The sequence below is a fragment of the Vicugna pacos genome, chromosome 2, assembly GCF_048564905.1.
Source record: "Vicugna pacos chromosome 2, VicPac4, whole genome shotgun sequence".
Taxonomy (NCBI): Eukaryota; Metazoa; Chordata; class Mammalia; order Artiodactyla; family Camelidae; genus Vicugna; species Vicugna pacos.
The window spans coordinates 97,377,792-97,394,821 of record NC_132988.1 but is presented as its reverse complement, the minus strand read 5'-3'; positions in this window follow the sequence as shown (position 1 = coordinate 97,394,821).

Below are 17,030 nucleotides of genomic sequence, written 5' to 3'. Positions count from 1 at the left end.
AGGCTTTTAATGTGTCTTCCTATTTGAATAATCATTAGGCTTTGGGACTCGGATGTCTGAACATAGTGAAACCTCAGGGAAGAAGCCCAGAAAACTTTCCTCAGCTGGATTCTTACATTCGGGGAACTTCTAAGTGACACCTGAGGCTTAGTTCAAAACATTCCCAGACGCTTTATATTTGTAAGATCTAGATGTCCAGAGAGACTCTAGTTATACAGTGAAATTTCTCTTGTCCAACACAGATGTTTCTGAGCTCATAAATCCACCCTAAGCATTTGGCCGGGAGATGTCAGTCATAGAATATGAACATATCATAGATTAGTTTCCCATGCGGTGCACAATCAGGCAGAGGTGATAAGATATGCGTGTAACTAAGTGCACTCAAGAAGTGCATGATCTAAAGATGCTGCACAGAGTTACACATCCGTTTATAATTTTAACCTGTTCTTCTTAGTGCCATTTTTCCCTTTCTATCTAACTCATTAACTTTCCTTTCCCTTTTTCTGCATACATCACTAAGTTTCATAGTAATTGCTTTTCTGTGAATATTCTATTGCTTCTCTCCTCGAGGGAAAACATGCTGTTGTCTATTCATATATTTTTGTCCTTTCCTTCAGTTAATTTACTCAGCTCTAGCTGCTGTTCACTCTCAAGGTGAACTTCCTGCTTTCAGAATATATACTCTTTATTATAAAGTGACATCACAAGTATTCAACTTCTCTGGGTTATAAAAGACACAGATATTGTGCCATTATGAGGCAAGCATACTATGCCCTTGGGCAAAAGTGCGTGCTTTCTTCCTCTCCAAAGAAGATTGCTGCCAATTGAAAAAAAAAATGTTTTAAACATGTTAACTGCATTCAGTCACTATTGAAATACGCAAAAGGACAATGTTCTGGTATTGTGCTTTGCTTCTGATTTTTATCTTCCTTAATAACTTCTGATAACATTGTGAAGTCATTTTATTAATATACACTTAAGGAAAAATAATTGGCACCATGGCTATGTTTCTGTTCTTCTATCATAAATATTCGAGTGAAATTCACTATAATGCCAGCATAATGCAATATTGTATTTTTAATACAATGCGTACCTAAAATTATGTACAACTTGCTAGGTTATGCATCATGGATTCTTCACGGGCAAAGGATACTTTAACAGTGACCGGACATGATGAGGAGAAAAGGGAATTTGGAAAAGGAGAGTTAAGCCAAGATGAGACGCAGGGCGCCTGCATCTCCCTGTGCTGAGCAAAATTGGCTGTCACTGCTCTAAGCATAAGCCTGGCTAAAGGGGAAACCATGGAAGTACATGATAGGGAGGACTTTTCTACATCTTACTATCTCCCTCCACACATGAAGGGAAGAGTCAAGTCGAAAAGGTACCAGATGTAAGTTTGTTATTGTTTGCAGGTAAGGAACTCCTTTGAAAAATCACTCTTAAGGGGAGTTGGGGGACTGGAAATAAATAAAAGAACACACATTAAAAATTGTTCTACTGTTTTGTAGCTTAACAGACAGCCCCTTCCCAGCAGCAATTAGTGGACTTTAAGTTAAAAGTTTCCTCTTATAAGAAAATAACATGTTAAAAAGGAAAATCTTGTATTTTCTTCCCCAGACTTAGATCTCTAGTGAGAGTATAAGAAAAGACTGAAAGATAGGACTTTCTTGGAAGAGATTTTTCTCACTGAGTCAGTCAATTAAGAATTTCAATGCCAACAGTAGCTCAGAAATTCTGTTTAAAGAAATTTTAAGTTCATTTGTTTATAAAAGAATTCAGTAAAAGCGCAATTTAAAGCCAGAAAGTTATTTTCAGATACCTTGGTTTCAGAAGAATTTCTTTGTTAGAATTTAGGAATTCAGTGTGTAAACCCATTTCCACCCACCTCAGCTAGGATTTAGGCTGCTCTTAGCTTATATCCAAACTGCCTTTCTGCTTGAGAGGAATTAGATTACAAATCTCATATGCTTGCCTCATGCATACATTAGGCAGAGAAGCCACCTGCTTATTTCACAAAATGTGTCTGGAGAAACATTTTTTTTCCTTAAGCTTGTTTACAACCCATTATTTATGTGGTAGTAGCAGAGGACAAGGTTGGAAAGTCACTAGTTTCTTTGGTGAGGGCATAGCTTAGTGGTAGAGTGCCTGCCTAATGTGTACAGGGTCCTGGGTTCAATTCCCAGTACATCTGTTAAAAAACCTAATAAATAAATCTAATTGTTGCCCACTCAAAACGTTAAAAATAAAAGGTTAATGGCTAGTTTTCTCTTTGCTTCTTTATGCAGAACACCATAGGTGCCAAAAAGTTATCCAAAATTTAACATGCAACTAAAAATATCCTCTCTATAAGATCTAAGCTCCATCAAATGTGCATAAATTTAAAACAATTTTAAAGACAACTCATTTGAATGATCATGTTAAGGAAAAACTTGATAAACTAAATGGAAGTATCCTAGGAGGAAGGAAGCTCTCAAAATGGGAGTGATTTTTGATGATGATGTCATTCATCATTTTCCAATAAGTAACACTAATTATTTGGACACTAAGTTCCTGGCTTCGTCAAAATTAAAACCTTATGTTCTGTCAGAGACATGGACTAAGCAGAGAGACGTTCATGCCCACAACAGCTCAGCGGGCAAAATATGTCAAAATGTCAAATTGTGAAAGTGGTGTATAAATGTAAGAGGGAAATTGCCAGTCCTTGTGATTTTGTGGCCATCAGATCACATTCGGTATGAGAGTTGACATTCAAGAGTTCACAAATCACATATGACACACAGAGATATCTTTATAAAATAATAGAAGACATCACCCATTACTAGACCAGTGTTTCTTAATTCTTTTATTGCTCCCTTCCCAGGAGACTTCTTAAATATAGTTTTTTCCCCCAAATCATTGTCTCCCTTGAAATTTAGTACTACAGAGATACACCTGTTTATTTACTATATGTGCACCTCTGTTTTATACATTAAAAGAATAAGGGTTTTTTCCACAGACCCCTGACATAGGCAAATTTTGCCCCATGAGGGCAATAAACATCCATTGCAAAAGCATTCATTGACAGATGAATGAATTAGTATTTGGAAAAAGAAAATTTTTTTCTTCAGATTCTAGAAAATCACCCTCTCCTTCAATTTATTTTAGCTAAGGATAACTTTCATTAAAAATCTCTTTCTCCAAAAATTCACATCTGATTAAATGTAAAACAGGTACTTCTGTTAGCTATTGATTAGCTTGTTCCCTACAGTGTGCTGTTTGGAACACTTCCCTAGTCCCAATTTCAGTCCACAATCTGTACCATGGATGCCTCTCTACTAGTAGTAGTAGTGGTCCCACTACTACCTCTGCATTGATAGTTGTTAATTCTATACTTGTGGCCCTAGAATCTTTCCAGGACTGGATATTTTACTGAATGCTGTATACACCTTCATCTGAACAACCCACAGGTACCTTAGGGTGAAAATATACACTGCACTTCTCCTTCTATAAAACTGTTTTTTAAATGAAAACTTCTTTCTTCTCTTATCTGCTGCTTCCATTTGTTCACTAATGTCTGTCGACTCCAGGATTATAATCTCACATTTATGATAATTGCTCATGTGTATTCTTTAGCACATCCTTCACAGTATTCCCGGGTTAGATCAGCTCTCTTCCTCCCATGTCTACACTATTAAATAACTCTAACGTTGTCTCTCTGCCTCTAGTTTTGCCAAGTTAGCTCAGTCATTTTCACTGTAACTTGGATAATTTCACTAAAACAGAAATCTATCAATATGATTCCTTTTCTTTAGAATGACACCCCATTTCTCCAGAAATAATGTTAAGCCTGTTTAGCTGAGCATACAAACCTGACACTAGTCTGATATATCTAGCCTTATTTTTAGCCACTTCTGTCCAATGTTAAAGCCATATTAAGTTCATTAAGTGTGCTAATTTCTAAAATTACTCCATGGGGTTATCCTTTCCTGAGACTTTGTACCTGACTGCCAACCCCTGTTGGCCTCCTTAAATCAACCTCTCAAACCTTCAAAATCCACTTCATGTCTCTGCTCTCCTAAAGACTTCCTGTACTCTCTGACTGGAGTTCATCAATCAACCTCAATTTGTGCTACTTTCATATTTACTAGTGACTTCCAGCACGACAGTAATATTTTTCAAATATTTTTATATGTCTGCCTCTTTGATTAGGCTTGACAGCAATAATAATTTAATTCATTTTCAAATCTGCCTCAACTGATTCAACTCAGTATATACTAAGTTGTGAATGAATGGAGAGATTGTCAATAAATGAATGAAAAAAGTTGATGGGAGGCAACATGGCTAGAATGAAAGAACTCAGGAAAATAAACCAGATAGCAAAAGTCACTAAAAGCTTCAAATTCAGTTTTTCAGATGCCAATAAAATTCATTTGGAAGAAATGATGTTGTTTTCCATCAATAAGGTAAGACAGTCTCTGGGTATTCAAAAGGAAAAAAAAAAGTATGCTAATGATGAGGAATTAATCATGTTTTCCTAATGAGGAACATAGTAACCTTGTAAATGTTTCTGTCCATAAGCCAATGAGCCATTTCACAAATTTTAACAGTGTATTTGCTGGTTTTCTGCATCCTTTTATCATATGCTTAACACCCATGTAAGCGAGATCCTTAAAAAAAAAAAAATGACATCCCCTAAAGATGTACTTGAAATAGTCAAGTAAAATCAAAGTATTTTCTATTTCCTAGAGTTAATTTTAGCATCTCATGTCACCCCAGAGATAAATGAGCTAATTTTCTGTAAAATCTATTATTAATCCTACCAATTATACATAAAACACCAAAATGTCTGATATCATGCATTATCTATTTAAATTAGGATAAGTATCTCAGTCAAATAAAAAGGTCTTGCTTTTTCACTTGAAATTTGTCACTGGAGTACTTGGACCTGATGGTATTTTTTCCTCTTAGCCAAAGTCTGTCTAAAACATATTTTCCCTAAGCCTCATTTTGATAGTTATGAGACATTTTGATTCTTCTTTTGGAAGTAAAAAATATCTAATGCCTGTCAAATCTCTAAAGCTTTAGTCTGGTGTGAGTTTTAGAAAAGAACAGACTCTCTAGGTGTACAGATGATTAATGAGAGAAGTCTGAGCACTGAAACACAGAGGCAAAAGAGGTTAACGGCATGTGTATGCTTAGCTGGAATATTATGGAGGAACTGGAAAATGTCAAATATTGAACAGATACAAGATTTATTCAGGTCTCCTTGACAGTTATTTATATGGCATCGCTTAGGTATTAAAAAACACACAGAAGGCAAAAATGGAAAGTAAAGAGATAAAATTTATAAACAAGATTAGTGATAAAGGGAAAAGGAGAAAATGTATATTAGTAGAATATATCAGAAGTTTCCTACCTAGATAATGTAAGTGGCTCACTTATTATTTAGATCACACATCCTTCCATCAGCTCTGAATACAGAATCAGAAGAAATTTGAAGAAAAAAGTTAAAAAAAAACTGTTGTGTGAACATTACTCTGCAGTCTATGTGGTCTAATTAGTTTCAGTTCTTTTTATTTAATCTGAACGTCAAAATCTTTCACTCAACCAAATCTCTGTTTCACACATAACAAGAATCACTTTCATTCCCTTTGCCATCATGCCCTGAAAAGCTCTTCTCTGAAGAGTCTGAGTCATGAAGAAAAGCAAAGGAAAATGAACATTAGACTTTTGCCCAAAGTCCTGATTAATAATTTTGTTGAGATTTAATATCACCATACTCAATTACTCCTTCCATTTTGTGCTTCTCCGTTTTTGCAAGAATTTATGTTCTCTAAACTCGTATCTTCTTTCTGTTGTCCTTGTCTTTCTTGTTCTGTTTGTAGAAGTGAATCAAACAGACATGAACGTAGACAAATGTCAGGACATTTAAAAGTACATAAAAAAACCCCAAAACCAAAAAACAAACAAAACACCCTGAGATGTATAAGTAATTGATTAAGATAACTGTAGATGTGTGTGTAAATATATGTACGTATATACACATATGTACATATATATACACACTTGTATATAGTAGTGACTCATGTAAAGCTTTTAAGCTATAGTTTATTTTCAAAATGTCAAATCAAATATGTTTCTTCCAGAATGCTATGGCTTACTGCTTACTTCATCCACTTTCAATATAAAAATAGTTTGTCTTGCAGAAGGTTATGGTGGGAAGTACAGTGGAGCTGTGTACGTAGGAAGGGTTAACAAAAATGCCCACTGTTCATAAGACTGAAAATGCATCCAAGGAAAAACAGGAAGATTGCAAGTAATTAGGCAGTCCAGGGTTGATTTCCTTCCTGTACCAAACAATCTAGATGATTTCTAAAATCTCCACAGCAAATGTGAACAAAATTATGAGGCAGAGAAAAAGATAAGAAATAATTAGACAAACACATCTGCTAGTATACTGCAGCACAAAGTACCTTAAAGAGGTTCAAAGAAACTGAAACCAGTATGCAATATTAGGACTAAAGCAAAATGGAAGAAGACTGAAATAAGACAGTGGATTGAATGTGAGTAATTAAACACAGGCATTACATGTTCATTTAACTTTTGGAAATTTTAAATATAAAAGATATTTATGTGAAAAATATGAAATAAAATGCATCATTACATTAACTAATGAGATTAAATTATATTGAGATTCATTTTCTCTATTGATGACCTAATTGTTACCAGGTCCTTTACAGACTTTTGGACAGCAGTATCATAGAAATTAATATTGTTTCCATAAGTCTCTTAGGCAAGCAAATCGTTTTATAAAAGAGATGGCTTGTGCTTCAAAGAGAAGGTGGAAAAAAAATGCCAGCTCCCCGAGTGGAAGAGGCCAGGTGCTTTTATAACAAAAGGGAGGGTTTGCCTCATAGTCACTGATAATTTCCAGAAATCATCAAAACTCTTTGATCAGCATCAGGTGGCTCCATGGTGGCTGTCAGGATAGAGAGTCCTTCTGCAGAGGGGAGAAGTACATGGGAATTTTCTGCAAGAGAGCACAGGAACACATAGGGTTAAAATTTATAGTCGACCTCCTTCCTTGTCTTGGGGCACCTAGGTATACTCATTAGTGTAACAGAGATGAAGTTAATCTTTTATTCTTGGGAACCTGATTTTTGTCTCTGGGATGCAGGCCCCCAGGGCCTTTGCTCTTGAGTTTGCAAGGCCTGTTTTGCCCAAGGCTGTCCCTCGTCCTTTCCAAAATGGCTGTCATCTTGTCTGCCTGCCTCATAATGAGTTAAAATGCTTCCAGTTTTACACTAGTTGGGACTGAAATTCATTGCATCATATCTGGAGCTGTTACACAGTATTAACTCAGAGGAAGGTAGGTGGATGATGTTGAAAATAGGGAGGCAATCTCATCCACTGAATTTTAAGTCAGATATGTAAACATGTAGTCCAAAAGTTATTTTCAGGAAAGTGAATTTCAGGCTAAGAAGAATGAAATTGTATCATCAATCATAAAGGGACTGAATATTGGAAAACTGAGTCACTGATCTAATTGTCGAATTTCTAGTGAAGAGGTCAATAATTAAATTTTCTTTTGTTATGTGGATAATTTGAAGCCAACAAAATACTAAATTTATACAATTAAATTGCCTTTGATTTTCTTAAAAACTACTTTACTGAGATATGATTACTGTGTAAAAAGCTGTACATACTTAACACATACAACTCAGTTTCAGTTTAGAGATAAGTAAACACCTGTTAAACCATCACCACCATTAAGACCATAAACATGTTCATCACCTCCCAACGTTCCTTCCATCACCTTTCTTATTATATTTTGTGTGTGGTAAGAGCACTTGACATAATATTTACCTTCTTAACAAATTTTATATAATAAAATATTATTAGCTATAGGCACTATTCTATATAGTAGGTCTTCAGAATTTACCTTGCAAAACGGAAACTTTGTACCTTTGACCATCACCTCCCATTTCCCCATCCCTATGGACTCTAGCAAACACCATCTATTATTCTGTTTCTGAGTTTAACTGATTTAGATTCTACAGATAGTGAGATCATATAATATTTGGATTTCTGCCTTTGGCTTATTTCACTTAGCATAGGGTTCTCCAGGTTCATTCACATTCATGTAAAAATAATTTCCTTCTTTTTTAAGGCTGAAAAATATTCTATTGCATGTATATCACATTTTCTTTATCCATCCATTGTTGGATATTTAGGTTATTTCTGTATCTTAGCTATTGTGAATGATGCTGCAATGAATATCAGAGTGCGGGTACCACTTCCAGATTCTGACTTCAATTCCTTTGACTAAATACCTAGAAGGAGGATTGCTGGATCACATGGTAGTTTAATTTTTAAAACATTTTTTAGGCACCACCATACATTTTCCATAATTGCTAAAATAATTTATATTCCCACAAACAGTATACCAGGGTCCTCTTTTTTCCACATGCTAGCAAAAACTTGTTTTCTTTTCCTTTTCAAATAATGATCATCCTAACAGATGCGAGGTGATATTTACTAGCAGTTTTGATTTGGGTTTCCCTGCTGGCTGCATCCCTGATGATGTGCGTCTCTGTGATGCTGCAGAGCACCTTTTCATATACCTGTTGGCTATTTGTGTGTTTTCTTTGAATAAAAGTCTTTTCAGTTATTTGCCCATTTTAAAATCAAATTATTTGTTTTTTAGGTTTTTTAAATTTGTTTTGTTTTGCTATTAAATTGTATCAGTTGCTTATATATTTTGAATATTAAGCCTTTATCAGATATGGTTTGCAAATATTTTCTCCCATTTTGTAGATTGCCTTTTCATTTTGTTGATTATTTCCTTTGTCATGTAGAAACTCTTTAGTCTGATGCAATCTCATTGTTAATTTTTGCTTTTGCTGCCTGTGCTTTCGGTGTCATATCCAAAAACTCATTGTCAAGACCAATGTTAAAGAGATCATGGATTTTCTGTGTATGGTATAAGAAAAAGATCCAATTTTGTTCTTTGGCAAGTGGTATTCAGTTTTCACAACACCATTTTTTTAAGAAACTGTTTTTTCTCCATCTTGTATTCTTGGCACCCTATTGAAGACTAGTTAAACATACGCATGAGTTTATTTCTGGGCTCTCGCTTTTATTCCATTGGTATACATGTTTGTTTGCATGCCAGTACAATGGTATTGTAATTGTTCCAGCTGTATAATATAACCTTAAGTCAGTGTGATGCTTCCTGTTTTGTTCTTTCTCTAGATAGCTCCTTGGGTTCTTTTACAGTTCCATATAAATTTTAGGATTTTAAAGTCATCATCCAGAGGCACAGACTCAATAAAAGACTGAGACATCATTAGAGGACCATCAAATACTTTCCCTCCTGCCACACCTCACCACCACTTTCCCAGAGGCCTATTTATAGCACTTCCTTCTACCCCATGCATCACGTCCTGCTATCACGGGAAAATAACAAGGCATAGCAAAAGGCAAAAAGCATTACTTGAAGAAAGTGCAATCACCGGAGCTAGATATGATAGGATGTTGGAATTATCAGACCAAGAATTTGGAACAACTATGATTAGGATGCTAAGGACTTCAATGGATAAAGTCCACTGTGTAGAATAGATAAGCAGTGTAAGCAGAGATGGAAACCTTAAGAGAGAACCTAAAAGAAACACTAGAGATAAAAACCACTGTAACATATTAAAAATGCTTTTCATGAGCTTATTAGTAGATTGGATGTGGCTTGAAAAAAATCTCTGAGCTAAAGGAGACATCAATAGATTCCTCAAAAACAAAAAAACAAAGTGAATCAAGACTGGAAAAAAATAGAACAGAATATTCAAAAGCTGTGTGATGACTAAAAAAAATGTAACATATGTACATAACAGCACACGAAAGAGAAGACATACAGAAAATAACAGAAGAAATATTTAAAACAATAATGGCTGAGAACTTTTCATATTAATGTCAGACACTAAATCACAGATCCAGGAAGCTCAGAGAACATCAGGAAGAATAGATGCAAAAAAAGCTATGCCAAGGTATATTTTCAAATTACAGAAAATCAAAGATAAAAAAAAATTTCTTGAAAGTATATAGAAGGGAAAAACAGTTTACTTATAGAGAAACAAAGATAAGAATTGAGTCTAACTTCTCAGAAATCATGCAAGGATGAAGAAAGTGGAGAAAAATATTTAAGATGTTGAAAGAAAAAAAATCTACCAGCCTAGAAATCTGATCTCTGTAAAATTTTTCTTCAAAAGTGAAGGAAAAATAAAGACTTACTGAGAAAAACAAATATTGAGTGCATTTGTTGTCAGTAGATCTGCACTGCAAAAAAATGTTCAAAGAAATTGTTTAGAGAGAAAAAATACAGTATAGGTCAGAAACCAGAAACTCAGATCTACAAAAAGAAAGGAAGAGCATTTAAGTGATTTGTGTTGATTATAATCTGTCATTGTATGTATCTTACTTAATCCTTGGTAAAAAATATACCACACTGATGAGTGACATTGACAAGGGGGGGAGGCTATGCATGTGTGGGCGGCAAGGGGTATGTGGGAAATTTCTGTATTTTGTTGTAAACCTAAAATTATTCTAAAAAATAGTTTAAATATACCTTATCTTTGACCATTCTTTATAAAAACTCTACATTTTTACTTCTCTCCCAAACATTTTATGTTATTAATATTGCATTTTGCATCTTTTTATTATTACATGTTCATTAACAAATGATTGTAGGTATAGATATGTTTAATACCCTTGTCTTCAAATTTTTGTATTAGAGTTAAAAGTGGCTTACACACCACCATTACAGTATTAGAGTATTCTGAATTTGACTGTATACTTACCTTTTGCCAAAAGCTATCTATATACCTACTTCTGCTTGATCGATACTGCTATTGAAGTGCTCTATTAAATTTTTCAGATCAATCACTGTATTCTTCAGCTCCAGAATTTGGTTCTTTGTTATGCTTTCTATCTCTTTGTTAAATTTTAAATTTTGTTTATGTATTGGTTTCCTGATTTCGTTTAGTCATCTGTGTTCTCTCATAGCTCACTAAACTTAAGATGATTATTTTAAATTCTCTGCCAGGCTAATTTTTTTTCCCATCTTGCTGAGTTACAATCAATACGTTTTAACAGGGATTCTATGGTTCAACCTCTTCAGTAACTGACAACCTTCATGCCACACAGAAATTCTGACCAGCAGCAAATCGACAGCAGATTTAAGCCGAATGAGGCCAAGGGGAGAGCCCTGGGGCCCATCACCGGAGCCCCAACACTAGCCGTTATGAATGAGCTGTTTTGCAGTATCTCTGCAAGAGCCGCCTGGCTCCCTTCCCGGGCTGGCCGCCTCCTTTTTGGTCTGCCTCGTCATTGTGTAAGTTCGTGAGAGTCGGAGCATTCTGCTTGATCTCCCAGGCATCCACGAAGGCCTTGGTGAAGCCGATACCGTAGCGGGTTTTGGCAGAGCAGCCACCTCACTTCCAGCCCTGGTCCCGGTGGTACTGGCCTCGGTTCTCCTTGTCGCAGCCACAGTCGCTCAGGTTGCCCTGGGTACATACATCCCCATTTTGGGGATCAGCTCTTGGGGCTTTAATGTCTTCAGTTGGTGGTAGCGTATTTCCTTGATTCTTAGTGTTGCTTGAAGCCTTCCATTGCTGCTTTCACATTTGAGGAAGCAGTCCCCTTCTCTGGTCTTTACTGACTGGCTTCAGAAGAAAAAGACCATTTAGTCCAGCCAGAGACTCAAGGAATATCTTAGACTTTTTCTATGGATAAGAAAACTCTGCTCTATTCCTCTTTCTCCCTCTTGGGAGAGAAGTTTAAGGATTGTGTCTGTTTTCAATCCTGCAAAGCCAGCTGGATGCTGAGAAACTTGCACTGATTATTCCTAAGGCTGTGCTCGGAAGTGTCCCAGGTCTGTGCATCCTCCCAGTCTAATAGAGTCGAGCTTTATGCTCGTATCCCTGTGCCTTCTGGGGGGATCCATGTCTGTGGAAGCTTGTGCCACCCTCTGCAGGGGAGCATGGGGCACTGACAAAGAGGGGCATGCCAAGTACTTGGGGTACATGCCAGCTAGTTGAAGGGGTGTACAGGTGAGGTCCTCTTGGGGTTCCTGGGTTGGCCTCTTCGTGGAATCTGAGAGCCAGTTAGTAGAATCTGCAGCCAGTTACTGAGCTCCATGCTCAAGTTGCTGTGAGCCTCTGCCCCTTTCCCCTGCTCCCAGACTATTCAGTCATGCCAGTCTCTCGGTTTTCTGGAAGGGGTGAGGAAAATTTAGATCTCTTGAGCAGCATTTTCCAGATCTGGGGAAGCAGGGAGATCACGTCACTCTCCCTTTTCTCCATGCAGAAATTGCGGGCTGGAGGTCTTCTTTGGCACAGAACTGTGCCAACTGGGGAGAGGCAACATGCAGGTAAAATGAAACTGTTCTTATCCTCTTCAGTATGTCTATTCTTGGATTTTTGGCTCCACTGAGATGCTGGAACCTCTTAGCTGGATACCTAGATGCCTATAAAAATTGGTGGTTGTTAAAATTAGTGGTTTTGTCAGGATTTAAGTGCTGGAATCTCACAGAACACAATCTTATTGACATCACTTCTCTTCAACTTTCTTTTATTGATTCCATGTATATCAAATGATTTCCTGGTAAAACTGTGGGTCCTCACGTAGCTTTGTCTATTGAGAGGGAACTCTTTTGTCAATTTCAAGTAAATATTTCAGTTCTTATAACAATCAGCTTTGTTTAACAGGTTTAAATACTAATCTAGGTGTTAGTTAATGTTAGTTTGCCCCTAATGAAACTGAATGATTCTCAGGTATCTGGGCAGGAAATGCTGACACTGAGAATCTACTACTAATAAAATAACTGAGAAAATGATTCCTGGTGTTTCTTGATAGTCAGGTCTACACAGCTCCTGTTTGGCAAAGCATAATTTAGCTTCCAAAATTTTGAAGCTCTGTGGATCACCAGTGAAAGGCTATATTTATGTACACAAACATTAAATATAGAAAGTCAACATTTTCAGTCTTTATTATTTTATTTCCTGGCATAATCACATTTCTAATGAAATGGTATTCACAAATATTGGTACACACGGTACAGACAAATTAGAAAAAAACTTAAATTTTCATTCACAGTTTGACTTCTTTTCATCAAACATATTATATAAATGTTTTATTTTAGGTATGCTGTGTTTCTTTGTATTCATAACATCATCACTCAAGATGCTAATTACTATGGTGGACATTTATGTCATTAGAATGGCTTATAGTTTAACAGATTGTTATAAAATTGGATCTTATCCTTAAGCTCCAATGTCTGTATGGCTCTGATAATTTTGAAAATGCCATCACCATTGTACCTAACCTGAGGAAATGAATAAATGACTATCTGCAGTCCTGGATTTATTTGTGCTTTTATATCGCTGAGGGCATGGCTTTAGTATAGTTCACAGAATATGTCAAAGACTAATTGTGAAATATTTGGCTGTAAGGTGATTTGGATGTCCCTGATTAGACAATATTTGCATATGAGATAATCAACTATTTTCAATCATAATTCGTGTATAAGTCCTCATTATTTAGGGTTGATGTTTGACTGGAATTATGCCTATGTGCTGGCATAATACCACTTTGAGCTCTTCCCATATTTATTCTGCACACTAGAAAAGGATATTAATTAACTGAAAGTTATTTTTTTGCATGTTTTAGATGTAAAGAAGCTTGCTCTACACATTTGTTTATAAATATGTTAGATAACCATTTCATAGTTTTTTAAAATATGAGAGTCTTTTATTTACATCTATAGAATTGTTAAGATCATTCAGGTACTGATATTTTCTAAAAAGTCACCATACTTCTTCCTTAAATGAAATATTTTGGTTAAAGTTTCAGTGCCAAGTCATACCTATGTTCCTTTATGATTCTGTATGTGCATGATTTTTTCTTTTCAATGTCAAGAGGAGTAAGATGTAGTTGACACGAAGGAATATCTGCCTAACTCACAAAAGCATGCCCATGAAAACAGCATGTCTCTGATATCCCCTCATTGGGGAGCTACTCCTTCCTCACTGCAGCCTTGAGATTCTAATGTTGGAGAAGATTATAGTGCCTGCTTCCATGTGCAATGATTTTTGATCCAAGGAATATATCCATGATCCATGATCCATGAGCTGAGGTTGTCAATCAAATTGTATCTCTTGGATTTTTCAAAGGAGTTGGAGAGTGTTTTATTTCTGATAGTGAATATGGGAAGAATAAGTTCATACCTGCACATGCCATGTGAAATAAACTAGGATGAAAATAAAGCTGATGCTTACAGAGGAGAAGAGATGAGAGTTAAAGATACTATCAATGGCCTTAAAGTACTTTCAAATCTTTCCTGAGGTCAGATCTACAAATGCCTTGTCTGCTATTTGATTTTCTAACTGGTAAAACCCTCCTTTGTTGCATAGTTCAAATTAGGCTTATGAACTCAACTGAATTAAAAAGTGGAAAAAAAAAGTACTGGTCATTGATCAAACAGTATAGTTCAATAGAATTAAATAATCACCGAAGTTACCTTCCTTGTCCTTTCAAATGTGTTGCTCTGAAGCTAGATCAATATTTGCAACACCAGAGGTCAACCTGAAATGGTATCTTTTTACCCATCGCTCGTTTTTTATTATCTCTCCCTGGCTTTTACACATACACGGTGAACACATTCACACTGGAGATGTTACCTCTTTAAGATTGCTCTTAGACTTGATAGATACGTGGGGTGGGTGAGGAGGAAGGACATATTGGGAAAACTAAATATTATAAATATCAGAAAAGGTACTTTAATATTTTGAGGCCTAACCTCATTGTAACAACTGAATACTACAAATGGAAAATAACAAATAGTACTATTTCAGATTATGACAATGATTTCAAAATCATTGCACCAATTACAAAGATTAAAAAAGTTGAAAGGACTCACGAGGCTTCTTACAGTTTGCTTTTGTTACTGCTTAATAAAGATTAAGTACATAGTGCAACAGAAAGACATACAGGAAGTCATTGTGAGTCCAATTATTTCAGGCTCAGTACTGCCTCCTCCCCAGTTTCCCTTCTCAGTCTCACAAGACTTCACAGGACTTTAACTTCAGACTATGAAATCCCAGGATTTTAGACAGCTATATCATTGTAATTCAGGGACACCCAGACAAATATTTATAGTAGGGTATTTCACACACAGCTGGTCACATAACTCAAGCCTAGTTGTGCAAATGATCTAATTGAACATCCCCCAACAATGTAGAACAAGCTGTCACTAAGCTTTAAACAGCATATTATGATGCACAAGTCATTCTTATCTTGCTCAAGGGTCAGTATATCACTTCCATGAATCCTGAGAGACAAGCATCAAGCTGTTCCAGTCTGGCTACCTGATAACCCTGTCTTATATAAGCATCAATTACATTATATGAGGATATAATCTGTGTGGAGGAAGCAATTTAAAAGGAATGGGAAATTGATTTAAGAAAGAAAAGACCAGGCTATACTTGATGTCAGCAAAGATGATTCTCTTGGATTATAATTATTTTCTCCCTACTTTCTTTTTCTTTTGATTGCTTCTCCTCTATTCAATAATTTTAATCAATTTTTTTGCACCTAATTTACATATGACATACATTTTAAATGTCAAGTCTGATGACTGTTTTCCCGATTTATGTGTTTTATGTTGAAATGTATTTCTTGTATAACTGTGTAAATTTAAGTCAATTTTATACATTTATGTATTGTGATATTATTACCTTGTAGACTTAGCTAACACCTCTATTATGTCACATAATTCTTGTTTTTTTGTTGTTGTGATGGGAATAATTAAGATGTGGTCTTTTAGCATGTTTGATGTTTATAATACAATGTCTATAATTATTATTCTGTGCATTGGATCTCTGGGATTTATTTGTATTAGTTGCAAATTTGGTTCTTAAACAACATCTTTCCTATTCCTTCATCCCCAGACCCTGGTAGCTATCATTCCACTCTGTTTTTATGAGTTTGGCTTTTTTAGATTCCACGTATAAGTGATATTATATAGTATTTCTCTTTCTATGTCTGACTAATGTTGCTTAGCATAATGTCCTCAAGATCTATCCATGTTGTCTTAAATAGCAGAATTTTATTCTTTCTCATGGCTGAAAAATATTCCATTGTGTGTATATAAAATATATATTTATAAAGTCCATTAAAATATTTTATTGTATATATAATGTATATTATCATATACATTTCATCTTTGTCCTTTCACTTGCTGACAGGCACTGAAGTTGACTTAGGTTGTTTCCATCACTTGGCTACTGTAATTACGCTGTAATAAATGTGGGCGTGCATGTGTCACTTTGATATCCTGTTTTCATTTTCTTTGGGTTTACACCCAGAAGTCAAATTGCTGGATCATAATGGTAGTTCAATTTTTAATTTTTTGAGGAACCTCCATACAGTTTTCCATAGGGCTGCATCAATTTAAATTCTCACAAACAGCATACAAGGGTTTCCATTCTTCCACGTGCTTGCTAGCACTTGTTATCTCTGGTCTTCTTGGTGGTAACCATTCTAACTGGTGTAACGTGATATCTTGTTGTGGTTATGATTTTCATTTCCATGATGATTAGTGATGTTAACCGTCTTTTCATGTACCTGTTGGCCATTTGAATGTCTTCTTTGAAAACATTTCTATTAATTATGCTACCCATTTTTAATTGGCTTGTTTCGAGTTTTTGTTCCTGTTTTATTGAGTTGTATGAGTTCTTTATATGTTTTAGCTTTGCCCCTTATCAGACATATGGCCTGCAAATATTTTGTCATGCTGTAGGTTACCTTTTCATTTTGATTGTTCTTTTGCTGTATAGAAACTTTGTTCGATGTAGTAATTCTTACTGATTTTTGCTTTTGTTATTTGTGCTTGTGGTGTCATTCAAAATCATTGCCAAGACCAATGTCAAGGATCTTTCGTCTTGTTTTCTTCAAGGAGTTTTGGTATTAGAACCTACTTTTAAGTCTTTGATCCATTTCAG